The sequence below is a fragment of the Ixodes scapularis genome, unplaced genomic scaffold (assembly GCF_016920785.2).
Source record: "Ixodes scapularis isolate PalLabHiFi unplaced genomic scaffold, ASM1692078v2 PGA_scaffold0__279_contigs__length_252992795, whole genome shotgun sequence".
NCBI lineage: Eukaryota > Metazoa > Arthropoda > Arachnida > Ixodida > Ixodidae > Ixodes > Ixodes scapularis.
The window spans coordinates 9,348,396-9,363,419 of record NW_024609835.1 but is presented as its reverse complement, the minus strand read 5'-3'; positions in this window follow the sequence as shown (position 1 = coordinate 9,363,419).

Sequence of the window (15,024 nt, the reverse complement as noted above, 5' to 3'; positions counted from 1 at the left end):
GCCCACCACACGTTATAGGAAAAGCAGGATAAGCCCCTTCCACGAAGCTCTCTGCTCGCCATGGTTTCCTGCTCTCCACCCGCCTCCTGTGTAGAGTTTGCCCTGCGAGAGTGGACAACAAGCTACTTGTGAGAAGTCTGAAGTGCGCCGCTTGGCCTCCGACTCGCTTTGCAAGACCATTACGGCGACGCCTGTCCGAAGGCACGAACCGCTTCGCGCGTCGCGGCACTGCGTTGGGCGTTTGAGCGAGCGGCGTTGGGCCGCTCTTGACAAACCGTGAAAAAACCCAGGAGAAACAACTAAAGAACCACTATTTTGATACTTATTACAAGAAACAGCCACTGCTTCCAAAAGCATAGAAAAGAAAGCACCGTTCGGACATTTAAATGAGAGCCCATGCTATCGAAACACACAATACGCCAGGCAAACGACAGTAGCAGACACATATGGTAGAAGTTTGCAAAAACCCCAAGTATATCCCCAAATATGGTATGAAAGGGGGACTTCTCCCATGTCTATAAGCTATGGCAACCTTTAGAAAAATGATCAATGAGTTTCAATTGACTTTCTATTGTGTTCATATAGAGTCAATTGAAACTCAATATAAACTCAATCTCTAATGAGTTTAATCATTAGAAACTCAATATCAATTCCATTGAATTTACTCATTAGGAATGCAATTCAGACTGATCATAAGGAACTCAATGTCGATTCTATTGATTTTACTCATTAGGAATGCAATTGAGCTTGATCATTAGAAACTCAATATCGATTCTAATAAATTTACTCATTAGGAATGCAATAGAGTTTGATCATAAGAAACTCTATATCGATCCTATTGAATTTACTCATTAGGAATGCATTTTGACTTCGTCATAAGAAACATAATATAGATTCTACTGAATTTGCTCATTAAGAATGAAATTGAGTTTGCTCGTGAAGAATGCAATATATATTCTTTTGAGTTCACTCATTAATAATGTAATTGAGTTTGCCCATTATAAACTCAGTATCTATTCATTTTAATTTACTCATTATATACGGAAACGAGTTTTATCATCAAGCACTCAATATCGATTATTTTGAACTTACTTATTACATTTGCAAATGAGTTTCATTATTAAGAGCTCAATCAGTGGCGTATCAACTTGTTTTTGAGTGGGGGGGGGGGGGCAAACCCCCCCCCCCCCCCCCCCCCCCCCCCCGTGTCGTATATTTTTACTAGTGATGGGCCGAACTTTTGCGGAATCTTGGGATTTCGGAGCCGAACTTTTCTAAAGATTCGGAAAAAATACACGTTCATCATCATCATCATCATTTATTTTCCTTGAGGGCCCGTGGGGCATTATACAAGGGGGTGGCAATAGAACAAAAACAGAACAGTAAACACAATTATAACACTGTGAGCTAGCCAGGTAGGTTAGATAAAGAGAGGGTAATAGCTTCAACAAATTTAGTAGTATCACTAATAGAAACGATGTTATGAGGTAGTGAATTCCAATCCTCGACGGCCAATGGTAGTGTGCAAGTCTGGTGAGAAACAGTTGATGATCGAATTGGACGTAATTTACATAGGTTATCTAGACGCGGGAAAATGCGATGGGGAGGTGATAGCAGTGATTCTTTGAGGTGGCTATTGTGATAAAAAATTCGATGGAGGAGAGAAAGGCGTGATACTCGGCGGCGAAGGGAAAGTGAATGAAGGTTAGCTGATTGGCGTAATCCTGATATGCTGGTATATGGTGAGTAGTTGTTATAAATAAAACGAAGGGCTCTGTTTTGGACGGATTCTAGATTATTTGCAAGGTAGGACTGCCACGGGTGGACCATGTAGATGAGGCGCATTCTAACTTCGACCTGATAAGAGTAGTATATGCTAGTCGTTTTACGGAGGGTATAGCAAGTTTGAGCTAGGTTACGGCGCAGATATCCGAGAGAACAGTTAGTATCAGAAATAACAGAAGTTATGTGGGTAGTCCATGGATAGTTCAGAGGTGAGATGAACACACAGGTATTTATATGATGAGCATGCTATTACTTGAGTGTTAGTGAGGAAATTCAAAAATGGTATGGCACGCGAACTGCGGGAAAATGATAGGGATCTACATTTATTGAAGTTTAACGTCATCTGCCATTTTTCACACCAATGGATTACAGACTCAAGGTCTTGTGGAGAGCATGATGATCATGGTATAAAAGAATGGGTCGGTAAATGACACAATCGTCGGCGAACAGGCGCACAGAAGACTCAATATTAAGGTGAAGATCGTTGCTATAGATTAGGAACAGAAGGGGACCAAGTACGGTTCCCTGGGGGACACGTGACGTTACGGTAGAGGTGGGAGATTTTACGTTGTTAACGGAGGAATATTCCTTACGGCTAATTAGAAATTCAGAAATTCGCTGAACAACAGAGGGATGAATATTAATATCGTTAAGCTTTGTTAAAAAAAAAAAAAAGTTAGAGTGGTACTTTGTCGAATGCTTTGGAAAAGTCAATGAAAATGGCGTCGGTCTGAATATTCGAATCGAAGCTTGAATAAATATCAGAAAGGAAGGCGGTTCGCTGGGTTTCGCAAGAGTAAGATTTACGAAATTCGTGCTGATGTTCAAAAAGAAGGTTATGAGAGTCAAGAAAGTTTATTATATTTTAGTAAAGTAAATGCTCCATGAGCTTACGTGAGAGAGATGGGACGGTAATTACTTATTAGTTGGCGATCACCAGTTTTGTCAACAGGTATTACGTTAGCCATTTTCCAGACTTAACGTTGACATTTAGTTTTTTCTCACGAAAAAAGTTTGTTTTTTCTTAACTTAAATACAACACCCTATTGACACAGTTATTACTAAATGAGGTGATATTCTGCAAGATAATTGTATCGGTGTCGCTTTTGTGTGTTTACTTGCAATTTTAGTGTGCTTCCAGAAAGTGGCGTGACAACGAGGTTGGGTAGTATAGCCGGCGCAGTCACGAATCACTCTACAAGAGTTCTGATTTTGAGACTTCATCAGCGCACGCCTGCAAGTGTGTTTACATTGCTAAAATAAAGGCAATCACTGCGTTCTTACTTTCTCTGGGAGTCGCCGTTTCGTGCGCAAAAACGAACGCAACGGTTGCTGAGCCTTCACCAGAAGAGATAACAGTTTTGTAAATATGCATGTTTTCGATTTGAGTCACTTGACGTTAGCTTTGCATGAAAGTGTGCGTTCCATATTCGCAACGTGCCGTTTTTAACCTTTAAAATTCCGGTTTCTGGTGTTAGGACACACACGGTTGTTTAGGAAGATGGGGAGAGTTAGGAATGTCGGATATGCAACGTCGAGGGCATGATAGATAGTTCTGTGTTGATATGCAGATACATGAAAATCGCGAAATAACGCGAACTATAAAGCAATGTTATTCTGTTTTGGCAAAAACTACTTGTGAGCCGAAAATAGCATCGTGATAATAATAGTAATAATAATAATAATAATTTTATTTGCACAAACTGGAAGGGGCCCATGTGGTGTGCGGCCCGGGCTAGACAGATAGGTGAAAATCCTTACGCAGAGCGCCGGCCAGCCCGCCACCACATGTGAAAAAACAAAACCGATGTACAGGGTGTCACAAAAGAAAATTTACACGGTCTTTTCTACCGCAAAAATAAACTAGGCATCGCCGAACGCTCATTCTCCGCCCAAAGGTAGAGCTAGAGGTCACAACCAGATGCCAAAGTTTCAGCCCGATCCGATAACTTAATCAAAAGTTATAAGTGATTTTCTGAAAATTTCAATGGGAAAATGGAGCCCATTTTTGCTCGTTTTCGGTTTCTGGTGCCATAGAGCCCCATGTGTTTTAGAACTCCGTCGGCCGCCATTTTCCCATTGAAATTTTCAGAAAATCACTTATAACTTTTGATTAAGTTATCGGATCGGGCTGAAACTTTGGCATCTGGTTGTGACCTCTAGCGCTACATTTGGGCGGAGAATGAGCGTTCGGCGATGCCTAGTTTATTTTTGCGGTAAATAAGACCGTGTAAATTTTCTTTTGTGACACCCTGTATAAATGTACAGTATATACACGCTATAGAAAGTGCGTAAAAAGGAAAGAAAAGAAGGGGGAAAACATGTATCACATTATGACGAGGATGCCACCTGCATCCCATACATTCTGGCAAGCTCTCATGACTCTGCCCCGTTTGACGGCAGTGGGCTGCGCACACTGAGCGTAATTGCACAGTTGTCAATGTTTCAACTACCTCGTTTCATCAATGGAAACGTCAAATGAAAATCACGTTATCCAGAATGCACCGCTCGTCACTTGCGCAGTGGACTGCGTAAATTACAGGTCAATCTTCTGTTCTTGAGGGAGAAAATATTGAAGAGAACCACACTCGCGAAAGCTCACAAACGCACAGTTACCGTGTCGCCTACTCCGCACCTCGCCGTAACCGCTGGTTGTACTAAATTGTGCGATGGCAACCGCGCGACTGCGCGGCGTCCATTCGCGATCCATGGAACCGTCGCGTTCGTGCGCGCGCGCAAACATTTGCCGATTTTTTGCCGAATTTTCGACGAACTTTCTTTTTAAATTTTGGCATGTGCGGAACTTTGCCGAATCTGAACTTCGACAGATTCAGTTCATCACTAACTTTTACGGCGCAGGTGATAGACCCCCTAGCAACGACGCTCAAGCCGGATTGGCTGCTCGGCAACGCGCGGGAACTTAAATTTCGGATCGGGACAGCGCGTGTATATAACCCGCCCCCCTCCCCCCGCCTGCGTTCACGCCGCTTCGCGGCGACAGTGTGCGGCTGCTGATTACAAAACTATTAACCCACTTAGCCCCCCCCCCCCCCCCCCCCTCCTTCTACCCCCGTACACGCCGCTTGGCAGCCGGCAACCCAAGCCCCGCTATCCCCCATGCACATCCATAAATAGAGTCCCATACGATTTAGTTCAGCGATGTTACGTCGACAACATTTGTTTTGTCTTTTTCAGTGTTAATCGTAAAAAAGAAATGTCGTAAATATCGCCCAATGCCTCGACAAAACAAAATGTTCGAGGAAAAAAAAAAAAAAGATGCCCACACCGTGGATAGAAATCTTGCCACTAAGTTACGCTACCGCTTCGGAAACTCGCATTGTAGCCACTGCCTATGTTGACGGCGGCAGCGCCTATCTCCACGAACCAGCCAATCCGGCGTGAGCACCGTTGCTAGGGTTTGTATCGCCTGCGCGTTAAAAGTATGCCCCCGCGGGGCGGGCGGCGGTGCCCTTGGTATTCCTTGGGCGCCGCCGGCCAGTGTTTGCCCTGCCCAGTGGCGGCTGTTTCAGGGGGGACAAAACGCATGCCTTGCCCCCCCCCCCCCCCCCCCACTCTGAGAACTGTGGGGGGGGGGGGGGGCGAGCGCCCCCCTTGCCCTCCCCGGTTGGTACGCCCATGAGCTCAATATTGATTATTTGAAAGGGGCTGTGCAACGGTATTGGGCAGGAACATTTCTCGCCTAACGCCAGCTTACTGGCACTAGTAGGACCCAAGAATACTCGAACACAACGCCACTGACCAAGAAGCATTTTCGTCGTTTCGGAATCCCAAGGATAAAAGTGGACCGTTTCTTTCAGTGTCTCCTTCGCAAAACTTGATGACGTAGCTGTGGGGACAGTGCCAACAACGCGATCCCCAGGAGTGGGTCATCAACCTTTGTGATCCCGCTGTGACGATACTTAAATGCTGTTCATACCGCGGACACGAAGACTGCGTAGGCATTCCATTTAGCCTCGTGACAATAAATGCCTCGACATGCATTCGGGTAGTGGCTCGTGCCCAGTCGCTGCGATGAAAGGAAGAACCGAACCTTAACAATGCGTGGAACTCAGCGCGTGTCCTGTGCTTTGCCAACCCGAACGCGTGGCTATGTGAAAAATATTGGTGGCATATAAGTGCCTCCAGATCACGTTGCCTTTTTTTCTGACTGCGAGTTGAGGAAGTAAACGGTGCTCGTTTTTCTCGCCTTGTCAATTTCTTGTGGTAAGGAAAACCTTGCCACAAGAAATCTCACAGAAAAGGGAAAGAAAGGAAACAAATTGTCGTATATAGTGTCTTCCATTACCTTGGTGCTTTCGCGCAGACAGGCAATAAAGAGGAGTACGACTTTAATCTAGGACGCGAGAATCAATTTTTGTTCGGGATAGTTTTACCTTTCAACAAGACCCACATCTTTGGAGCAACAGTGACATGCTAGGTGTCCCAATCGCCTTTTTCGAGTCTTATTTTATTTATACCTTTATATATTTTATTTATACGTTTACTACACCGCCCTTACTAAGGCATTATTGTAGGGGGTAGACAATTCCAAAATTTAAACAAAATACAAAGTGTTCATTCCAAGCGAAAAGAATTATCTCATGCGGTACGTTTCAAGGTTACACTAGAATTGAAAATGACATCACAGCAACTTTGAAAAATGAGAAAAAACAAAACAAATACGAGCACAAAAATGTAAACGGAAGTCAATCAATCAATACAATAACTCAGTGGTTTTCTACTGGGGGTCCGCGGCCCCTTTGGGTTCCGCGGAGACATTCTAGGGGTCCGCGAAGCCCAGCCTCATCAGTCAAGCCCGGCAATAAAGGGTGTCTGTTCTCCGGTCTGAGAAGCGTTCCAATTTCTCGGGTGAGTGTTCTCGTGTATATGTCAAAAATAGAAGTCTACTTCACACAGCCCTTAGTTATATTCATTTATTAAATCATCATGATTAAAGTTTCTATGGCGGCGCAACGCACGCAGCGGCCCGGTCGCCGGTAGGAGCGGTGCGGGCCTGATGGCAGGGCCCGCTCGGGCAAACTCCGGGCAGGGTGCACGGCAGAGCTCAGCGCGGCGCGGCCACTTCACAAGAGCGCGCACTCGGCCGTCAACCGGGGAAACGTCGTCGTCCACGCCACTACGCCGCAGACGAACTAAGCGAGTGGAAGAATGACATTCATGGTTTCGCATTCACAACTTATAACAAGTGCTTAGGTGTCCTCGGACTTTTTGTTTTTAGACCTATTGTCATTGTTATCATGGCAGAACCGTAAGTTCTACATGTGGCACATGTAGAAGAAAGCGTTTCAGATAAAGTTGCCAGGCGCGCAATTCCATCTTTTAAAGGCTAATGTAAAAACAGAGCACTCCAAGCTTAGGCGTTCGTGGTCATGGTCTCTGGATGAATAACAACGGCTTATACACTTTGTGACGAGTGGTAGCTTGCACCACCTAACCTAAAATAACAAAAACCTAATTTCCCGTTTCGCCTTTCAAGCCGATGCGTTTCTCCATCATCATATCATAAAAATGATCGCAAAACAAAAATTGTGAAATCAAGTAAAAAAAAAATTCAAAACATTATCTCTCGCTTTTTACACCCGTCGAGGGAGTCGCCAACTTTCCTCTGATACTATTTATTTACCTCTGGTATGACTACAGCAAGGCACAGACTCTAATAAAATCGTCTGGCACGTTGCTAGACCACACATAATATACGAGACACCCGATAATTCAATTAATAACGCCAGTTTGTTGCCATCATAGAGGTAATCTCTAGCTGACATTTAGCTAATTGTTCTGACCCAATTACGATAGCCGCATTTTTGAGCGTGTCGGGTTTGTTTGTTGGTTTTCCACGAGGACGGCCCGGGTTGATTTGAATCCTTGGTAACCCTGCCCTGCACGCTCTAAGTGCAGCGCTGCGTCGCGACTCCTGTCGGCCGCTTTGTACTCGGGCCTGGCGTGACAGGTCACGGGCGTCGGCTCCGCGGCACCTCACGTACGCACCGCCGCAACAGGGCTCGGCCAACTCGAGAGTGTCATCGGTAAAACCCAACCAACGAGGCAGAGTTGCACCGAACGATTCTTGCTTGTGTGCTTACGGAAAACAGTAAGCGTTCCAAATAAAAAAAAAAAATGCATGTTCATCACTTTTAAAGGGGTGCTGCAACAAAATACTAGCGCCTATTTTATTGTCTAAATGTCAACCACGTTCTGAGCACATCACAAAAACACTAATTTATTGTTCGAAATGACACCACAACATTATTGAAAAATAAAAACGAAATGTCGGAACGTTAAACTAGCTGTAAAAGTAGCGCTGCTTTGCGGAAGGCGGCAAGCTGCGTGAGCGCGAGCACTGTCGAAGGGTCGAACTTCAAATGAATTTCCATTCTTTCCCGCGTCTATTCAACCCTTGCGTGGAGCGGGCGCCGGGCGTCCCGAACGTCCGGGTTGTTATGAGTTGACGCCACCAAGTGGCGAAGCTCACGACCGCGCCAGCTACAGTTGTAGCCTTGCCTGTGAAGGAAAACGTGACGTCACGAATGCGCTGGAGGCGCCGGATCTGCCGAGACGCATCGCGCTTTCCGATGGCTGCTCTTCGAACGTTCGCTGGATTCGGCCGTTTGGAACGAAAACTATAGCCATCGGTTCAAAATAGAAACGTACAAACGTGTGATTGTCATTGGCAGATTTCGTTGATCATGTTTAAGTAATTTCATTTCAGTATCACTTTAACCTGTGACAAAGAATTAAGAGAAAGCTCGTCCCTTTTGCAAAGCGAACGCTGGGGAGAAGGCGACCTCCTCTCTATCATTCACTCTGCTAAAGTGGAAAGAGGTAGGAGTTTCCCCTGCACTCGTAGCCGACAACAGAAGATGAGGCCTTTCCCTCCAAATGTCATCACTTCCACACAGCGCAGCTTACCTTGCGTCAGCATCGTCAACAGCGCTTGTGGCAGAGTATCACGAGCGCGACGCCAAGACGGACTGGTCTGCCGCTCTGGGCTTTCGTCAAGCTTTAGCGTGTTTGCAGCCTGGGACCCACCAACGATTTCGTCATGCGCAGGCCTTGGCCTTCTTTTCTAACTCCTTCCGTCTGTGTGCCAGAACACTGCATAGGGTTGCTGCTACACGAGAAGCTCCGCCTCCAGCACGCTGCCAAGACGCCCAAGTGTTATCAAAGGTAGGAAGTTGGGGGGACTGAAGACGGAGCTTCCAATGCGGATCTTACCGATTTGGCAGAGGTATCTGGCAACGTTTGTTACAAGCCAAGCTTTTTGTGGGAAAATTCGTCAAAGATTCGGTAAAAATTACGGCATGCGTGCATCTGCACATGTGCATACGCGCGATCCGCCCGTGCTGACCTACTGACTGAGCTCGCGCTTCCCCGCTCCGCGAAGGCGGTCACTGGAACTTCTGGATCGGCCATCTTTTCGAATCCCTATCGTTTCGTGGACCGCGGGGGCCAGGGCTCCTGCTAGACAGGATGATAGTCACCACTAGATATAGTTCTGTCCAGACGAAAAGTTAGCAAGCCTTGTAGAGTTCCGTCCAGACAGAACGATACTTAACCGCTGCTAATTGAATGCAATTGTCCCAGCAATCCCACATTTCTCCTGCTTTCTGGAAAAATGTTTGTCTAAGCTCTGCAAACCACAAATCTCCAACTTCTATTATCTCATTACCTATTAAAAATACCCCCCCCCCCCCCCTCCCCCCGATGCAATTTTTTTTTTTTTTTTTTTTTTTTTTTTTTTTACGTTTGAGTCATTGGGAGTTAGATTCAGTGAACACGGTGGATATTCCAGCATTTCCAAAGCTTTCTTTAGGAATGGCACCCATTGCAATGCAAGATCCGAGGCTGGGACTATTGTCGTACCGACGGAGTACTCCCTGTCTCAACCTTTTTACGACCTTTCTTTTTGATTGCAGAACATAATTTAGTAATTGAGTCGACATAGTAAGCACCTGTAGTGGGTTTTGTAAATAATCTACAAAAAATACACCTTCGGCATCCCAAGAAAACGACCGAGGGCTGTTGTTAATGTTACTTTAGCTTGGACGAAAAGGAAGACCACTTTCTACTGTGCCTTCGGGACGGAACCGAGGGGACTCTACAGGGCTTGTTGTCGTTCCTGCTGGATGAAACTCTACTGGGCCTGTTATCTTTCCGTCCGGACGGAACTCTACTATGCCTGCTATCGCTCCATCTGGACGAAACTCTGCTGGGCCTGCTATCATTCCGCTTGGACGGAATTCTACTGCATCTGATATTGTTCTGTCTGGACGGAACTCGAGACGCGCTGCTCGTGGAAACACGTTTCGTGAACACACGTTTGATGAATACCCGGTTCGCCTTGGACAGTTTTGTGGAACAGCAACGGCAAACAATAATATTGATGGGTGTGTGTACTTGAACCGCGTCAGTGCCCTTCAGTCCCTTTTCGAGTAGCTCATACGTCACCAGTATTCCTTCAGTGTGCGGTCGGAGTCCTGTGACGATCTCTCAGTGTTGCACTCGGACAGAAGCCCTTCCACCAACTGAGATGAGCTCGAAGATCTCTGCAGACGTGCCGTCTCCACGTGGCGATCGATGTCTGTGTATTTTTACATCCGCTCCTTGTGGGGATCAGTGTCTGTGTACTCTTACTGTGAAACTTTATCTTTATGGCTCTAGAATGTTTTTCCCCCTTTTTTGTCCAGGGAAATCTCGGCCTTTTGATATACAACTTTCACACCTCTGCAGTACCCATCAGTCTAACAATAAACATTATGATTCAACTTACCATTGAAATGAATGGTGTGTGTCCATAGGAGATGGAACGGACACATCCGACGGGACTAAATTGACTAAAGCGACTAAAGTACATATGCAAAGGGAAACTTTTTTTTTTAACAATCTGAATTTAAAAAAGAAATGTAATAAAATAAATTGAAAAAAAAATTGAAGGCAATTTCGAATATTTTTTTGGCGATTGAACTGGGTTCCCGGCACGTCTCAGGCCACGTTGCCCAAATTTCAGCCGAAACCAGCGCTTGTGTGCCGCGCGAATCAATTAAACAGTCGCGGTAATAATCGTACCGGGATCGATCGAGGCGACGCCCCGAGCGTTGCGGGAGAAACCAGCAGAAGCGGAGGTCACGTGACCCTGCGGGGCCTGGAAGCGTGACGTCACAAGAGACGCGTCAGCGATTGGTCGAAACGAGAAACGTGCCTTCGGTCACGCTTTGGTTCGTGGTTTTTATGAACATTGTTCTAATTCCACTTGAATAACCATGAAAACTATGAATCGAACCAAAAATGATAACTAAACCGTAAATAAAACACCATAATTCTTTTTCTCTTTGCTACACTGCACGCGAAACGGGCAACGAGCAACTACGGACAAAGAAAATATATAAAATAAAGAACGCAGCGCGGAACACCGCGCTGCTATAACCCACCGCGGTAACCAGAGTCTCGACGCCCTAAATGCTACCGGTACCGACAATTCACATGTGACATTACTCCCTACGTCACCTCCATTTTCGGAGGCCCAAAATTGAGAAACACAGATAGTTCAGTTTCGGTTTCTTCAGTTCTTGCGTAGGTACAGAAATACGCGTCACAAATGTCTATAAAAAATTTGGCAGTATGCCAGGTTCCTAAGAAGCCTAAAAACACCATTTAAAAAATTTAATTAAAATCGCCGAACTTTCGATTCTCCCGAATCGAAAGTTCGGCGCCGAATCTTGGGACTCGGCAAAAGCCAAACTTATGCCGAACTTTTCTAAAGATTCGGCAGAGATTCGGCAAAAATACATTGTTACCAGACTTAAAGGGGTAATGAAACGTCTTTTCTACTTCTTCCTCCTTAGCTTTAATCCTCAACTCAAATGCGAATTATGAAATCACGTAGTCGTGACATTCCTTCGGCACCGGTGCGATGACTCCTAGCTTCCACCGTGCTTTTTACGCACACCATAGAACTCGTCATTCCCCAATGACAATAAGTTCCGTCAGGGCACTCATTGCCCACGAACGCGAATCCAAATAATCGTCGACGGATGGATTGTTGACGAGCGCATGCGTCGGAGTGACGCAGTTCCCGTGTCCAATGCGTGAGCTGGGCTCGGCTGACGTCAGGTTGGCGTCAGTGACGCGCTTTTGGAACCGCGGATGTATCATAGTGAAAAGGCGGAGAGCTTTCGAAGGCACAAGGTACACAATAATCCGCTATATTTTCAAATGTTCGTACCGAAAAGCTGGCTTTTGACTTTCTAGCCTCTTTCTTTTGGCCAACTAAATGATATGCGATTAGTAAAGTCCCAATTTAAAATCATTCATCCCAACCCAAAATTCGTTTCATGGCCCCTTTAACGTTGATATTTTGTTTTTTCAGGCGAAAAAAGGTTTTATGTTTTTTGTTGTTTTTTTTAACTTAAAATGCAACATGTAATGCTTGACACAGTTATTACTAAATAAGGTGATATTCTGCAAGATAATTGTATCGGTGTCATTTTTGTGTGCTTACAGGCAATTTTAGTGACTCCTTGCAGAATGGCGTGACAACGAGGTTGGGTAGAAGTAGAGCACTATATAGCTCCTACGGAGCAGAGTAGCGCAATCCTTTGAACCTCGTGTTTTGCCGACAAGATGGCCGACAGAGCGGCTCGGCGCGAGTCACGTGGTACTCAGGGTTCCAAGAGCCGGCCCGCCCTATGGGAGAATACATGGAGATCGATACAACACGGCTGATTAAAAAATGAACGGCGAGTTCACACTTTTCAAAACTAGTCTGTCGTGAAGTTAGTAAAGCACTAAACACTTTATCTAAACACGGGGGGGGGGGGGGGGGGGGGGGGGGGGGGGGTTGCGGTGTGTGGATGACTTGTGAGGTGCCCAAGAGGAAGCCGGTCAAAGTTCAGTGCCGGGGCGAGGTCTCGGTACGGAGCGGTTCCTTTTTCGAGGGATCGCACGCACCTGACGTTTCTCCAACTCATGAAAATCATCCTCCGGATGCCAGAACCTACCGTGCGCCGTCATTCAGCGGGAGGCTGATATCGCAAGTAAGACAATAACTGATTGGGCGAGCCTTTGTCGAGAGGTTGTGGTAAATGCCGTCTGTAAGCATTCAGACATGATTGGTGGCGAAGGCGTGACTGTAGAACTAGACGAGAGTATGATCGGTCGGCACAAGTACCATCGCAGTGTGTGGGTTTTCGGTGGTGTGGCGCGTTGCAGCGGGTGCTGCTTTTTTGTTCCCGTGGAGACCCGTGGCGCTAAAACCCTGCAAGGGCTAATAGCCAAGTGGGTCCGCCCTGGAACAAGAATAATCACAGATTGTTGGGCTGGCTATCGCAAGCTTGCAGATGACGCTCGCTTCACGCACCTCACCGTTAACCACAAGCTGCACTTTGTCGACCCGAACACTGGTGCGCACCAGTGTTGCGGAATGGGCACCCCCATTCCATTCCAATTCCATTTCGGGGAATTAGAGTTTGCGATAATTCAATTCCTTTCAATTCCTAGGAATGGAGACACTGAGCCCATTCCCACTCCTGGAATGGCTGAATCGTTCTATTCCATTCCTCTAATTCCTAAACGTAAAAGTTGGCACTTGACAGCTACATTGTGTTGCTGGCATATGCACCGTAAAGTTGACATTATCAAACGCATAGACAATTGCAATAAAATGCAAAATGCCTAAAAAAATCACTGATTTTACTAAGCGGAGCGCTGGTGGCGCAAACTGTTTTTTTACGTTGTATGCAAACATCGAGAAAGCCCCTTGATATGTCGATGCTTGTTTAAAACGTCGGTTTTTCGACCACGTGGCTCGCAACAAACAGCAAAACTTAAATCCACAAATTTTTTTGGCAAAATTGTTTGCATTTGTCTTCTAGGACATACGCGGCCAGCGTGTTTGTTTGATAAGACCATAAAAATGTCCAGTTCGTGCGCGGCGCAGAAATAAGCTAGATTACTGCATTCTTCAAATACCTGCACAGCAATACGGCTAGTACGCTGCTGGAGGCGACTCCATGTACAGTGGCAAGAACACATCCTCTGACAAAGTGCAAAATCTACGGCGCAGCACGAGAGACTGTATATACCATGTAACGAAACCGTCTTTTCTGCAGGTCTAGTCAGTTCGGTCACGCGACAAGAGCGATGGCGACAATCTACTTCACCTTACAATGGACCGCAACAGACAGCAAGAGAGCTATCGAAACCAATCCAGCGCCTTCTGTTCTTAGTGTCGCATGACCCTGGGGCGCAGAAACGCGCTGTGCGTGTAGTCCCGCTCACGGCGCTGGATTGCCTGGGGTGACTCGTAGCGTCCGCAGCGGTCCATCACAAGGTGAAACACAGTAGGCAGAGACTGAAGTCAAAGGAAATGAGCGGGAATCCGCTAGCTTGCTTGTAACCCTAACCCACTTGACTGTAAAACATATAACACACAAAACAAGCATCGGAAGAAAGTCCAAGTAAAAGGCGGACGTACACGTAAAAATGCAGCATAAAAAGACAAGCGTCGGAGCAAAGTGCAAGAGGAGAAGAGAAAAGTGAATCTCGCTTTGTTTTAATGCCGAAGCAAACCCAGATTTCGCACTTCAAAGGAGTGCGCACGAAGGAACGTGGAAGGCAGCAGGGTTGGCTGCCTGCTAAACAACGCTCCTCGAACTATAAGAAAACAATAACTGATCATCTTTCGGCGGCGCGCGAGTCAACAAGTTACCAGAGCAGCTCTGCGAGGTATGAGTCGTCCCCCGCTCCCAGATCTCAGTCTGTGCGCGCGTGTATTCTCCATGCCTTCGTTCCTTTTGCTTGGTGCTTGGTTTCTTGTTTCGCTCGCTCTCGTGTAACGCCGGTAAAGCCCGTCGCCAGCGCGAAAGGCGCCACCGCCAGCCCCACCCCCTCCCCCTCTGCTCTTTGCTTTGACACTTCTTTTTTGTATTGCATTTTTTGCGTAAAAGTCTGTTAGAGCTCCAAGCGGGTTAGCTGTTTTCCGCCCGCTCATTTTATTTATGAGAAACTGGATCGCTGACTGGCTCAAGTTCACTGACCGTAAACACTAAAAAAAAGAAAAAAAGAAGAACCGGGCCCATTCCATTCCCATTCCATTCCGGGCAAAAGGCATCTAATTCCATTCCCATTCCATTCCCCTGAACGTTGTCGCCATTCCATTCCCATTCCATTCCGGGGTCGCGAAAATTCGGAATGATTCCGGAATCATTCCAACTCCGCAGT